Source organism: Oncorhynchus clarkii, chromosome 11 (genome assembly GCF_045791955.1).
Source record: "Oncorhynchus clarkii lewisi isolate Uvic-CL-2024 chromosome 11, UVic_Ocla_1.0, whole genome shotgun sequence".
Classification (NCBI taxonomy): Eukaryota; Metazoa; Chordata; class Actinopteri; order Salmoniformes; family Salmonidae; genus Oncorhynchus; species Oncorhynchus clarkii.
The window spans coordinates 23590282-23605232 of record NC_092157.1 but is presented as its reverse complement, the minus strand read 5'-3'; the positions used below and the strand labels follow the sequence as shown (position 1 = coordinate 23605232).

The following is a 14951-nucleotide window of genomic DNA, read 5'->3' as shown; positions in this document are numbered from 1 at the left end:
GGACAGATGTGTGTCGGTTGGAAAAGGAGCTAGCTCACTAAAGAACTAAACTGCTGTAGGTGTATAGTCAAGCGAGCTAGCTAGCTACATGTCTCCTGGCAACTGGGGTAGAACTGCAGTGTGTGTGTGTGTGTGGATAGGTCTCCAGTGCATCAATGAGCCTTTGGTATGTGGCATGGCACGTGTTGATTTGACCTTGCAGAATATAATTGCTACTCATTGTGCTAAAGTACAGTGACTACTCTGTGGAATCACAAAGCTAGTAGTAGAATAGTTGAGTACTGAAGGTAAGTGGAAAAAATGTAATCTATACTGAACAAAAATATAAAAGCAACATGCAACAATTTCAAAAGATTTTACTGAGTTACAGGAAATCAGTCAATTTAAATAAATTCATTAGGCCCTAATTTATGGATTTCACATGACTGGGAATACAGATATGCATCTGTTGGTCACAGATACCTTTAAGAAAAGGTAGGGGCGTGGATCAGAAAACCAGTCACTATCTGGTGTGACCACCATTTGTATCATGCAGCGTAACACATCTCCTTCGCATAGAGTTGATCTAGGTGTTGATTGTGGCCTGTGGAATGTTGTCCCACTCCATTTGAATGTCTGTGCAAAGTTGCTGGATGTTGGCGGGAACTGGAACACGCTGTCGTACATGTCGATCCAGAGCATCCCAAACATGCTCAATGGGTGACATGTCTGGTGAGTATGCAGGCCATGGAAGAACTGGGACATTTTCAACTTCCAGGAATTGTGCACAGATCCTTGCGATATGGGGCTGTGCACTATCATGCTGAAACATGAGGTGATGGCGGCGGATGAATGGCACGACAATGGGCCTCAGGATCTCATCACGGTATCTCTGTGCATTCACATTGCCATCCATTAAATGCAATTGTGTTCGTTGTCCATAGCTTATGGCAGCCCAATACCATAACCCGCACATCCACCATGGCACTCTGTTCACAGCGTTGACATCAGCAAACTGCTCGCCCACACAATGCCATACATGCGGTCTGGGGTTGTGAGGCCGGTTGGACGTACTGCCAAATTCTCTAAAATGACATTGGCTTATGGTAGAGAAATGAACATTAAATTATCTGGCAACAGCTCTGGTGCACATTCCTGCAGTCAGCATTCCAATTGCATGCTCCTACAAAACTTGAGACATTTGTGGCATTGTGTTGTGTGACAAAGTGCACATTTTAGAGTGGCATTTTATTGTCCCCGGCACAAGGTGCACCTGTGTAATGATCATGCTGTTTAATCAGCTTCTTGATATGCCACACCTGTCAGGTGGATGGATTATCCTGGTAAAGGAGAAATGCTCACTAACAGGGATGTAAACACATTTATGCTCAACATTTTAGAGAAATAAGCTTTTTGTGTGTATGGAAAATTTGGGGTATCTTTTATCTTCTAACTCGTTGATGGATTAGTTCATTCATTATTTCATATGTATTCATCATTTATTCATTAATTCACACATTATTTTCGCTTGTCCTGAACTTTAACAGGAAATTGGTCAGCCAGTCATGCCCATGAAAAAGCATATTTGTAAACAAATAAAATAAGATGAATAGAATGCGTTAATTTCTACACTCATTAAAACCGCCTTCTTCAACCTCTCCCCTGCTCAGATCCTCTCCTCCCCCTCTTCTTCCCTCATTTGTTAATTCATTATCTCGGTCTCTGTTTTCACAGTTGCCAACAAGGCTGGGGAGACTACCCCTCCACCACTGAATCGCTTTGCACGTGAGTCACCACAGTCCAACAAACACACACACACACACACACACACACACACACACACACACACACACACACACACACACACACAAACACTATGAGAACGCATGCCCATTGGGTGGAACCAGCTACTTCAAAACTTTTTAAACACATCTGACAAATATAATTTTCTTCATAGTCAATAGCTGTTTAATTGAATAGCTGTTAGTTGCAATGCTCATCAACAACTTTGACATCTTTGCCTTTTGATAAATCCAAACATAGGCTAAGATGGCAGCATCACACCACAATGCTCATCAACAACTTTGACATCTTTGTCTTGTGATAATACCATACATAGGCTAGATGGCAGCATCACACCATGTGTTTATACACCACATACACGTGACAGAGTGTTATGCACTCCTCCTGTTCCAAGTGGAAACTGAGTGCATTCTAGAGACCTATCAACAGAGGGCGACAGACATCCACAGCCGCAGCAGCATTTCGTCATGGAGTTGTTACGAACCCTCACCGCCTCCCTGCTTAGCCTGACTGACTGACTGATGTGTTACATCTATAGTCTAGCAAAATAAAACACACTGAGCTGCGTCTCACCATCTGTAACATTATGGTCTTTAATCATTGCATTACATTTCTCAGATCCAAGTATTCTTCTCCATTTGTAATGCCCAGAGTTTTTCCTGGTTATGTCAAAATGTGGTCAGGGTAAAACTCCCTGCCCTACCCATTATATGAACCCTAAACTCTGTCCTTTGACCTTCCTGTCCAGGCTCCAAGTCCCAGAATGCCTTGTGGAACGCCATCACTGCAGGGATCGGGATCAAGGATAAGGATAAGAGAGGGATTCTCATCGATCCCCGCAGTCCAGAGGAGATTCTGGCTGACGACCTGCCAGTCGTGGACGGGCCAGACGCCATGGAGAAGACTGCCATCAGGTCTGGAGTTGTGTGGCCTTGTGCACGAACACACACACACACACACACACACACACACACACACCGCACACACATTTGTACTGCATCGTTAGGAGCTAGTAACACAAGCATTTTTTTGTGTTCTGCAATAACATCTGCTACAATGGGTACGCGACCAGTTCACTTTGATTTGATTTGAAACATATACACACACACACACACTTTGTCCTAGTGTGTGCTCTCTTCGAACAGAGGTTCTCAAAATAGGGTTGTGGAGGCACTGTAATTTAAGCTTTGAAAAAGTTTTACCTCTGCCTCATGGGAAAATGTGTATAATTGCAGGATATGAGCTTTAAAGCTGCAACAACAAAACATCTCTCTGCCACATGGCAAAATATGTACAATTGCAGAAAATTACAGTGAACCAAAATATAAAACACAACATGCAACAATTTCAAAGGTTTTACTGAGTTACAGTTAATTTCAGGAAATCAGTCAATTGAAATGAATTCATTACGCCCTAATCTATGGATTTCACATGACTGGAAAGGCAGATATGTGTCTGGCGAGTATGCATGTCTGGTGAGTATGCATGTCTGGCGAGTATGCATGTCTGGCGAGTATGCATGTCTGGCGAGTATGCATGTCTGGTGAGTATGCATGTCTGGTGAGTATGCATGTCTGGTGAGTATGCATGTCTGGTGAGTATGCATGCCTGGTGAGTATGCATGTCTGGCGAGTATGCATGTCTGGCGAGTATGCATGTCTGGCGAGTATGCATGTCTGGCGAGTATACATGTCTGGCGAGTATGCATGTCTGGCGAGTATGCATGTCTGGCGAGTATGCATGTCTGGCGAGTATGCATGTCTGGCGAGTATACATGTCTGGCGAGTATGCATGTCTGGCGAGTATGCATGTCTGGCGAGTATGCATGTCTGGTGAGTATGCAGGCCATTCAAGAACTGGAACATTTTCAGCTTCCAGGAATTGTGTACAGACCCTTGCGACATGGGGCTGTGCATTTTCATGCTGAAATATGAGGTGATTGTGGCAGATGAATGGCACGACAATGGGCCTCAGGATATCTCTGTGCATTCACATTGCCATAGGTAAAATGCAATTGTGTTCGTTGTCCGTAGCTTATTCCAGCCCATACCATAACCCCCCTGCCACCATGGGGCACTCTGTTCACAACGTTGACATCAGCAAACCGCTCGCCCACACGACGACATACAAGCTGTATGCCATCTGCCTGGTACAGTTGAAACCGGGTTTAATCCGTGAAGAGCTCACTTCACCAGCGAGCCACTTGCCATCGAAGGTGGGCATTTGCCCACTGATATCAGTTACGACGCCGAATTGCAGTCAGGTCGAGACCCTGGTGAGGACGATGGGCATGCAGATGAGCTTCCCTGAGACTGTTTCTGACAGTTTGTACAGAAATTTTTAGGTTATGCAAACCCACAGTTTCATTAGCTATCCAGGTTGGTGTGTCAGACAATCCCGCAGGTGCAGAAGCCGGATGAGGAGGTCCTGTGCTGGCGTGGTTACACATGGTCTGCGGTTATGGGGCCGGTCAGACTTACTGCCAAATTCTCTAAAACAACTTTGGAGGCGGCTTATGGTAGAGAAATTAACCATAAATTATCTGGCAATAGCTCTGGTGGACATTCCTGCAGTCAGCAGACCAATTAGGCTACCACTAGGCTACTACCTGGGGCGGCAGTTAGCCTAGTGGTAAGCGTGTTAGGCCAGTAACCGAAAGGTTGCAAGATCAAATCCCTGAGCTGACAAGGTAAAAATCTGTTGTTCTGCGCCTGAACAAGGCAGTTAACCCACTGTTCCTAGACCATCATTGTAAATAATAATTTGTTCTTAACTGACTTGCCTGGTTAAATACTTATTTTTTATTACACACTCCCTCAAAACCTCAGACACCTGTGACAAAACTGCATATTTTAGAGTGGCCTTTAATTGTTCCCAGCACAATGTCCACCTGTGTAATGATCATGCTGTTTAATCAGCTTCTTGATATGCAACACCTGTCAAGAGTATGGATTATGTTGGCAAAGGAGAAATGCTCACTAACTGGCATGTAAACAAATTTTCGCTCTGATGCCAAGAGGTGGGCCTTCCCAGGGCCCGAGACTTGTTTCGTCCAGCCATGCGCTGTTGAAGTCATAGCAAAACTCTTTGTGTGCTACTTTTTCTCACTCATTATCAGAGTCGTGTGTATAGGTGGCAGAGAAGTCAGGTGCAGGAGAATCAGTGTAATGGAGTTATTTAATAACGATAAACTAAACATACTCCAAACACTAAATGTAAACAAATAACAAAGTGGGTACGAGGACCCGTCGCTCACCAATACAAAAAAAACAACACAACACTGAATAACAAACAATCTCTGACAAAGACATGAGGGGAAACAGAGGGTTAAATACACAACAGGTAATGAATGGGATTGAAACCAGGTGTGTAGGAAGACAAGACAAAACCAATGGAAAATGAAAAATGGATCAATGATGGCTAGAAGACCGGTGTTGTCGACCGCCGAGCACCGCCCGAACAAGGAGAGGCTTCGACTTCGGCGGAAGTCGTGACAGTACCCCCCCCCCCCCCCCCCCCCTCGGAGCATGGAAGGATGTAATACGTCCTCCACCGGAACCCAGCATCTCTCCTCCGGACCGTACTCCTCCCAGTCCACGAGGTACTGCCCGACATCTCGAATCCAAGATGGATCGAACGGAGTACGCCGGGACCCCCTCGATGTCCAGAGGGGGCGGAGGAACATCCCGCACTTCAGCCTCCTGGAGCGGGCCAGCCACCACTGGCCTGAGGAGAGACACATGGAACGAGAGGTTAATATTGTAATTAGTGGGTAGCTGTAACCTATAACATACCTCGTTCACTCTCCTCTTTAAACGGCCCCACAAACAGCGTACCCACCTTCCGGCAGGGCAGGAGGAGGGGCAGGAGGCTGGGCAGGTTTCGGGTCAAGAGCCAGACCCTGTCCCCTGGTGCGAACACCGGGGCCTCACTGCGGTGGTGGTCTGTGCCAACTTTCTGGCACAGTATGGCACGCTGAAGGTGGAAGTGGGCGGCCTCCCAGGTTTCCTCAGCGCGCCGGAACCAATTGTCCACCGCAGGAGCCTCGGTCTGACTCTGATGCCAAGGAGCCAGAACCGGCTGATACCCTAATACACATTGAAAGGGAGAAAGGTTAGTGGAAGAGTGGCGTAGCGAGTTCTGGGCCATCTCTGCCCAGGGCACAAACTTCGCCCACTCCTCCGGCCGGTCCTGGCAATAAGACCACAGAAACCTACCCACATCCTGGTTAACTCTCCACCTGCCCATTACTCTCGAGGTGAAAACCTGAGGTAAGGCTGACAGAGACCCCCAGACGTTCCATGAATACCTTCCAGACCCTTGATGTGAACTGGGGACCCCGATCAGACACTATATCCTCAGGCACCCCATAGTGCCGGAAAATGTGTGTAAACAGGGCCTCCGCAGTTTGTAAGGCCGTAGGGAGACCGGGCAAAGGGAGGAGACGACAGGACTTAGAAAACCGATCCACAACGACCAGGATCGTGGTGTTACCCTGTGAAGGTGGAAGATCAGTTAAAAAATCCACCAACAGGTGCGAACACGGACGTTGTGGAATGGTTAAGGGTTGTAACTTACCTCTGGGCAGGTGTCTAGGAGCCTTGCACTGGGCGCACACTGAGCAGGAGGAAACATAAATCCTCACGTCCTTAGCTAAAGTGGGCCACCAGTACCTCCCATCAAGACAGCGCACCTTCCGACCGATCCCAGGATGACCAGAGGAGGGTGACGTGTGGGCCCAATAGATCAGTCGGTCGCGGACAGCAGACTGAACGTACAGACGCCCAGCTGGACACTGAGGGGGAGAGGGCTCTGCACGTGACGCCCGCTCAATGTCTGCGTCCAGCTCCCACACTACAGGCACCACCAAACAAGAAGCTGGGAGTATGGGAGTGGGATCCATGGACCGCGCCTCTGTGTCATACAGCCGGGACAATGCGTCTGCCTTAACGTTCTGGGAGCCAGGTCTGTGAGAGAGGGTAAACGCAAAACGAGTGAAAAACATGGCCCACCTTGCCTGACGAGGATTCAGTTTTCTCACCTCCCGGATGTACTCCAGATTGCGATGGTCAGTCCAGATGAGAAAAGGGTGTTTAGTCCCCTCAAGCCAATGTCTCCACGCCTTCAAGGCTTTAACGACAGCCAACAACTCCCGGTCTCCCACATCATATTTTCGCTCCGCCGGGCTGAGCTTCTTCGAAAAGAAGGCACAAGGGCGGAGATTCAGTGGCGTACCCGAGCGCTGAGAGAGCACTGCTCCTATCCCAGCTTCGGATGCGTCCACCTCCACTATGAATGGCAAAAAAGGATTCGGATGAGCCAACACAGGAACCGAGGTAAACAGAACCTTCAGGTGCCTAAAAGAACAAACATTTCTCAGCCTTGACATATAGGTCATGCTCCAACAGGCGACCAAGCACTTTGCGCACCAGGGACACATGCTCGGCGCGTATAGCGGCGTATATCAGGATATCATTGATATAGACCACTACACCCTGCCCGTGCAGATCTCTGAAAATCTCGTCTACAAATGATTGGAAGACTGATGTAGCATTCATCAACCCATATGGCATGACGAGGTACCTGAGGTGGTGCTAAATGCCATCTTCCACTCCTCTCCCTTCCGAATACGCACCAGATTGTACGCACTCCTGAGATCCAGTTTAGTGAAGAAGCGCACCCCGTGCACGGGCACAAACCGTCATCCTTCTTCTTCACAAAAAAGAAACTCGAGCAGACGGGTGAAATGGAGGGCTGTATGTACCCCTGACGCAGGGATTCGGAGACATATGTCTCCATAGCCGCCGTCTCCGCTTGCGACAGGGGATACAAGTGAGTCCTGGGAAATGCAGCATCTACCAGGAGATCTATCGCACAATCTCCCCGTCGATGGGGTGGTAATTGAGCCAAATCGGCATATTCTGGGGGAATGCGCACGGTGGAGACCTGGTCTGGACTTTCCAGAGGCATGAGGCACAACTTCTCACGGTCCGATGGAGCTGGGTGAACCGTGGCCAGATACAGGCTTAGTTTGAGGAGAAAAACCCTGTCAGCCGGCAGTATCTCCGTCGTACCCCTTAGGCAGGGATAAAAGGATCCTGCTGGGTTCAGGCGGAGAAAGGGCGCTCAGGGGAGACCCCGGTTGTGCTGGTGGAGGCACTGGAAAAACTCCCTGTCTCTCCCAGTGGTCCATACTCTGGACAACGCGATCCATGTGGAACTCAGATTGTCAATCATCTCTGTGTGTTCCATGACTCCTCTACTTCCATGGCCGGGGTATCTTCTCCTGCTCACTTCATTTTTTGGTCGGAGATTCTGTCAGAGTCGTGTGTATAGGTGGCAGGGAAGTCAAGCGCAAGAGAATCAAACTGAGTGTAATGGAGTTATTTAATAACGATAAACAAAACATACTCCAAACACTAAATGTAAACAAATAACAAAGTGGGTACGAGGACCCGTCGCGCACCAATACAAAAAAACAACACAACACTGAATAACAAACAATCTCTGACAAAGACATGAAGGGAAACAGAGGGTTAAATACACAACAGGTAATGCATGGGATTGAAACCAGGTGTGTAGGAAGACAAGACCCAGGCCCTGCATGTCCCCAGGCACCCTCATTTGTTGACTTCTGTGATCGAAAAAGCCTTGGTTTCATACATGTCAACATCAGAAGCCTCCTCCCTAAGTTTGTTTTACTCACTGCTTTAGCACACTCTGCTAACCCTGATGTCCTTGCCGTGTCTGAATCCTGGCTCAGGAAGGCCACCAAAAATTCTGAGATTTCCATACCCAACTATAACATTTTCCGTCAAGATAGAACTGCCAAAGGGGGAGGAGTTGCAGTCTACTGCAGAGATAGCCTGCAAAGTAATGTCATACTTTCCAGGTCCATACCCAAACAGTTCGAACTACTAATTTTAAAAATGACTCTCTCCAGAAATAAGTCTCTCACTGTTGCCGCCTGCTACCGACCCCCCTCAGCTCCCAGCTGTGCCCTGGACACCATTTGTGAATTGATCGCCCCCCATCTAGCTTCAGAGTTTGTTCTGTTAGGTGACCTAAACTGGGATATGTTTAACTTCCGGCAGTCCTACAATCTAAGCTAGATGCCCTCAATCTCACACAAATCATCAAGGAACCCACCAGGTACAACCCTAAATCTGTAAACAAGGGCACCCTCATAGACGTCATCCGGACCAACTGGCCCTCCAAATACACCTCCGCTGTCTTCAACCAGGATCACAGCGATCCATGCCTCATTGCCTGTATCCGCTACGGATCCGCAGTCAAACGACCACCCCTCATCACTGTCGAACGCTCCCTAAAACACTTCTGTGAGCAGGCCTTTCTAATCGACCTGGCCCGGGTATCCTGGAAGTATATTAACCTCATCCCGTCAGTTGAGGATGCCTGGTCATTCTTTAAAAGTAACTTCCTCACCATTTTAGATAAGCATGCTCCGTTCAAAAAATGCAGAACTAAGAACAGATATAGCCCTTGGTTCACTCCAGACCTGACTGCCCTCGACCAGCACAAAAACATCCTGTGGCGGACTGCAATAGCATCGAATAGTCCCCGCGATATGCAACTGTTCAGGGAAGTCAGGAACCAATACACGCAGTCAGTCAGGAAAGCAAAAGCCAGCTTCTTCATGCAGAAATTTGCATCCTGTAGCTCTAACTCCAAAAAGTTCTGGGACACTGTGAAGTCCATGGAGAACAAGAGCACCTCCTCCCAGCTGCCCACTGCACTGAGGCTAGGTAACACGGTCACCACCGGTAAATCCATGATTGTCGAAAACTTCAACAAGCATTTCTCAATGACTGGCCATGCCTTCCTCCTGGCTACTCCAACCTCGGGCCAAAAGCTCCGCCCCCCCTGCAGCTACTCACCCAAGCCTCTCCAGGTTCTCCTTTACCCAAATCCAGATAGCAGATGTTCTGAAAGAGCTGCAAAACCTGGTCCCGTACAAATCAGCTGGGCTTGACAATCTGGACCCTCTATTTCTGAAACTATCCGCCGCCATTGTCGCAACCCCTATTACCAGCCTGTTCAACCTCTCTTTCATATTGTCTGAGATCCCCAAGGATTGGAAAGCTGCCGCAGTCATCCCCCTCTTCAAAGGGGGAGACACCCTGGACCCAAACTGTTACAGACCTATATCCATCCTGCCCTGCCTATCTAAGGTCTTCGAAAGCCAAGTCAACAAACAGGTCACTGACCATCTCGAATCCCACCGTAACTTCTCCGCTGTGCAATCTGGTTTCCGAGCCGGTCACGGGTGCACCTCAGCCACGCTCAAGGTACTAAACGACATCAAAACCGCCATCGATAAAAGACAGTACTGTGCAGCCGTCTTCATCGACCTTGCCAAGGCTTTCGACTCTGTCAATCACCATATTCTTATCGGCAGACTCAGTAGCCTCGGTTTTTCTGATGACTGCCTTGCCTGGTTCACCAACTACTTTGCAGACAGAGTTCAGTGTGCCAGGGCATGCTGTCCGGTCCTCTGGCAGTCTCTATGGGGGTGCCACAGGGTTCAATTCTCTGGCCGACTCTTTTCTCTGTACATATCAATGATGTTGCTCTTGCTGCGGGCGATTCCCTGATCCACCTCTACGCAGACGACACCATTCTGTATACTTCCGGCCCGTCCTTGGACACTGTGCTATCTAACCTCCAAATGAGCTTCAATGCCATACAACACTCCTTCCGTGGCCTCCAACTGCTCTTAAACGCTAGTAAAACCAAATGCATGCTTTTCAACCGTTCGCTGCCTGCACCCGCACGCCCGACTAGCATCACCACCCTGGATGGTTCTGACCTAGAATATGTGGACATCTATAAGTACCTAGGTGTCTGGCTAGACTGTAAACTCTCCTTCCAGACTCATATCAAACATCTCCAATCTAAAATCAAATCTGGAGTCGGCTTTCTATTCCGCAACAAAGCCTCCTTCACTCACGCCGCCAAACTTACCCTAGTAAAACTGACTATCCTACCGATCCTCGACTTCGGCGATGTCATCTACAAAATAGCTTCCAATACTCTACTCAGCAAACTGGATGCAGTTTATCACAGTGCCATCCGTTTTGTTACTAAAGCACCTTATACCACCCACCACTGCGACATGTATGCTGTAGTCGGCTGGCCCTCGCTACATATTCGTCGCCAGACCCACTGGCTCCAGGTCATCTACAAGTCCATGCTAGGTAGAGCTCCGCCTTATCTCAGTTCACTGGTCACGATGGCAACACCCACCCGTAGCACGCGCTCCAGCAGGTGTATCTCACTGATCATCCCTAAAGCCAACACCTCATTTGGCCGGCTTTCGTTCCAGTTCTCTGCTGCCTGTGACTGGAACGAATTGCAAAAATCGCTGAAGTTGGAGACTTTTATCTCCCTCACCAACTTCAAACATCTGCTATCTGAGCAGCTAAACAATCGCTACAGCTGTACATAGTCTATCGGTAAATAGCCCACCCAATTTTACCTACCTCATCCCCATACTGTTTATATTTATTTACTTTTCAGCTCTTTTGCACACCAATATCTCTACCTGTACATGACCATCTGATCATTTATCACTCCAGTGTTAATCTGCAAAATTGTAATTATTCGCCTACCTCCTCATGCCTTTTGCACACAATGTATATAGACTCTCTTTTTTTCTACTGTGTTATTGACTTGTTAATTGTTTACTCCATGTGTAACTCTGTGTTGTCTGTTCACACTGCTATGTTTTATCTTGGCCAGGTCGCAGTTGCAAATGAAAACTTGTTCTCAACTAGCCTACCTGGTTAAATAAAATGAAAAATGGATCAATGATGGCTAGAAGAGCGGTGACGTCGACCGCCGAGCACCGCCCGAACAAGTAGAGGTTTCGACTTCGGTAGAAGTCGTGACTCTCGTGTTATGAGTTATGATGAATTTTCTATCACAAAACGGGTCCCCGGGCCCCCAAAAAATGTAGCTGCTTTAAGTACTGCAGTGCATCGCCTCCTTATGGACTGCGCTAGATTTGCCAGTTCTTGCTGTGAGATGTTACCCCACTCTTCCACCAAGGCACCTGCAAGTTCCCGGACATTTCTGGGGGGAATGGCCCTTGCCCTCGCACTCCGATCCAACAGGTCCCAGACGTGCTCAATGGGATTGAGATTCAGGCTCTTCGCTGGCCATGGCAGAACACTGACATTCCTGTCTTGCAGGAAATCACTCACAGAACAGCAGTATGGCTGGTGGCATTGTCATACTGGAGGGTCATGTCAGGATGAGCCTGCAGGAAGGGTACCACATGAGAGAGGAGGATGTCTTCCCTGTAACGCACAGCGTTGACATTGCCTGCAATGACAACAAGCTCAGTCCGATGATGCTGTGACACACCACCCCAGACCATGACGGACCCTCCAAATCGATCCTGCTCCAGAGTATAGGCCTCGGTGTCACGCTCATTCCTTCGACGATAAATGCGAATCCGACCATCACCCTTGGTGAGACAAAACCGCGATTCATCAGTGAAGAGCACTTTTTGACAGTCCTGTCTGGTCCAGCGACGGTGGGTTTGTGCCCATAGGCGACGTTGTTGCCGTTGATGTCTGGTGAGGACCAACCGGCCTACAAGCCCTCAGTCCAGCCTCTTTCAGCCTATTGCGGGCAGTCTGAGCACTGATGGAGGGATTGTGTGTTCCTTGTGTAACTCGGGCAGTTGTTGTTGCCTCTGGTGATAGGGTTGGTGTACTGGTAGGGAAAACATTTCCCAGTGACTTTTTACAGTAAAGTACATATCTTGTCATTCTGTAACATAATCTGATGGTGACAGTCATTGAAATAGGCCTAACCTTGTTCTAAATAGGTTGCTAATCAGTTCTATCCTTACAAAATATGGTTGTATGGTCCAGAAGGGGATAGTTATGATTATGGAATAACATGTGAGAAGAGTGCTTTATTTCCACCCAGTGAAAGTGTGTGTGTGTCGTGTCACTTTAGGATAGCCAGGTAGATCTGTTCCGCCATTAAAAAGCCATCTAGCTGCACAACCTGTTCCTCACTCAGTGGAGCATGGCGTCTAAGGATCAAATGAAAACTGTGTGTGTGTGTGTGTGTGTGTGTGTGAGTGTGTAGCCAAGATGATAATTGGGAGTTTAAAGGTCCTAGTGTCACTATGACAGCAGTATCAGGTACACTCTATTCCTGCCACAGAGGAAATGCTAACTTCAAAACGTGGCCTTTCACATAAAAAATATGTTTTTACTGGCAACTGGTTGATTGGAAGATCTTGTTTGACACGTGGCAGGAGTGTGTGTGTGTCCATGCACATGTGCTTGAGACTTTGTTACGGTTGGTATTTGCATTGAAATGTATACATGTAATGTATCTGCATATTGAACTCATTCCATATTAGATACAGTGCCATCGGAAAGTATTCAGACCCCTTGGCTTTTTCCACATTTTGTTAGGTTTCAGCCTTTTTCTAAAATTGATTCAATATTCTTTTCCCTCTTCAATCTACACACAATACCCCATAATGACAAAGCATATTTATATACATTTTTGCAAATGTATTACAAATTAAATATAATATTTGCATAGTATTCCGACCCTTTACTCATTACTTTGTTGAAGATACTTTGGCAGCGATTACAGCCTCGGGACTTCTTGGGTATGACGCTACAAGCTTGGCACACCTTTATTTGGGGAGTTTCTCCCATTCTTCTCTGCAGTCAATAACACAGTAGAAAAATGTATATACTGTGTGTGCAAATGTAGTAAGATTAAGGCAGTAAATAGGTCATAGTGGCAAAATAATTACAATTTACCATTAACACTGGAGTGAAAGATGTGCAGATGATGATGTGCAAGTAGAGATACTGGGGTGCAAAGGAGCAAAAATAAATAACAATATGGGGATGAGGTAGTTGGGTGGGCTATTTACAAATGGGCTGTGTATAGGGGAAGTGATCGGTAAGCTGCTCTGACAGCTGATGCTTAAAGTTATTGAGGGTGATATAAGTCTCGAGCTTCAGTGATTTTTGCAATTCGTTCCAGTCATTGGCAGCAGAGAACTGGAAGGAAAGGCGGCCAAAGGAGGAGTTGGCTTTAGGGATAACCAGTGAGATATACCATGCTACAGGTGGGTGTTGCTATGGTGACCAGAGAGCTGAGATAAGGCGGGGCTTTACCTAGAAAAGTCTTATAGATGATCTGGAGCCAGTGGGTTTGGCGACGAATATGAAGCGAGGGCCAGCCAATGAGAGCATACAGGTTGCAGTGGTGGGTAGTATATGGGGCCTTGGTGACAAAATGGATGGCACTGTGATAGACTACATCTAATTTGCTGAGTAGAGTTTTGGAGGCTGTTGTCACCAGCAGCAAGAGCGACATCATTGATGTATACAGAGAAAAGAGAGCCCGAGAATTGAACCCTGTGGCACCCCCATAGAGACTGCCAGAGCTCTGGACAACAGGCCCTCCGATTTGACACACTGAACTCTATCTGAGAAGTAGTTGGTGAACCAGGTGAGGCAGTCATTTGAGAAACCAAGGCTGTTGAGTCTGTCGATAAGAATGCGTTGATTGACAGAGTCGAAAGACTTGGCCAGGTCGATGAAGACGGCTGCACAGTACTGTCTTCTATCGATGGCGGTTTTGATATCGTTTAGGACCTTGAGTGTGGCTGAGGTGCACCCATGACCAGCTCTGAAACCAGATTTCATAGCGGTGGAATTCAAAATGTTTGATGATCTGTTTGTTAACTTGGCGTTCATAGACTTTAGAAAGGCAGGGCAGGATGGATATAGGTCTATAACAGTTTGGTCTAGAGTGTCTCTCCCTTTGAAGAGGGGGATGACCCCGGCAGCTTTCCAATCTTTGGGGATCTCAGATGATACGATCGAGCTCTGTCAGGTTGGATGGGGAGCAATGATGCACAGCCGTTATCAGGTCTCTCCAGAGATGTTCAATCAGGTTTAAGTCCGAGCTCTGGCTGGGCCACTCAAGGACATTCAGAGACTTGTCCCGAAGCCACTCCTGCATTGCCTTGGCTGTGTGCTTAGAGTCGTTGTCCTGTTGGAAGGTGAACCTTTCTGAGTGCTCTGGAGAAGGGTTTCATCAAGGATTTCTCTGTACTTTCCTCCGTTCATCTTTCCCTCGAACCTGACTAGTCT

At 47.5% G+C, this 14951-nt stretch overlaps 1 long non-coding RNA gene across 1 annotated transcript in view; it reads left to right on the top strand.

Moving 5' to 3' along the window:
* LOC139420398 (uncharacterized) overlaps window positions 1–2606 on the top strand; it is a 29543-nt gene extending 26937 nt beyond the window's left edge. The window contains exons 2-3 of the long non-coding RNA XR_011635513.1: window positions 1714–1764; window positions 2531–2606. This is a non-coding gene — a long non-coding RNA (uncharacterized lncRNA). The remainder of the gene's footprint in view (window positions 1–1713; window positions 1765–2530) is intronic.
* Window positions 2607–14951: the final 12345 nt, after the last annotated feature.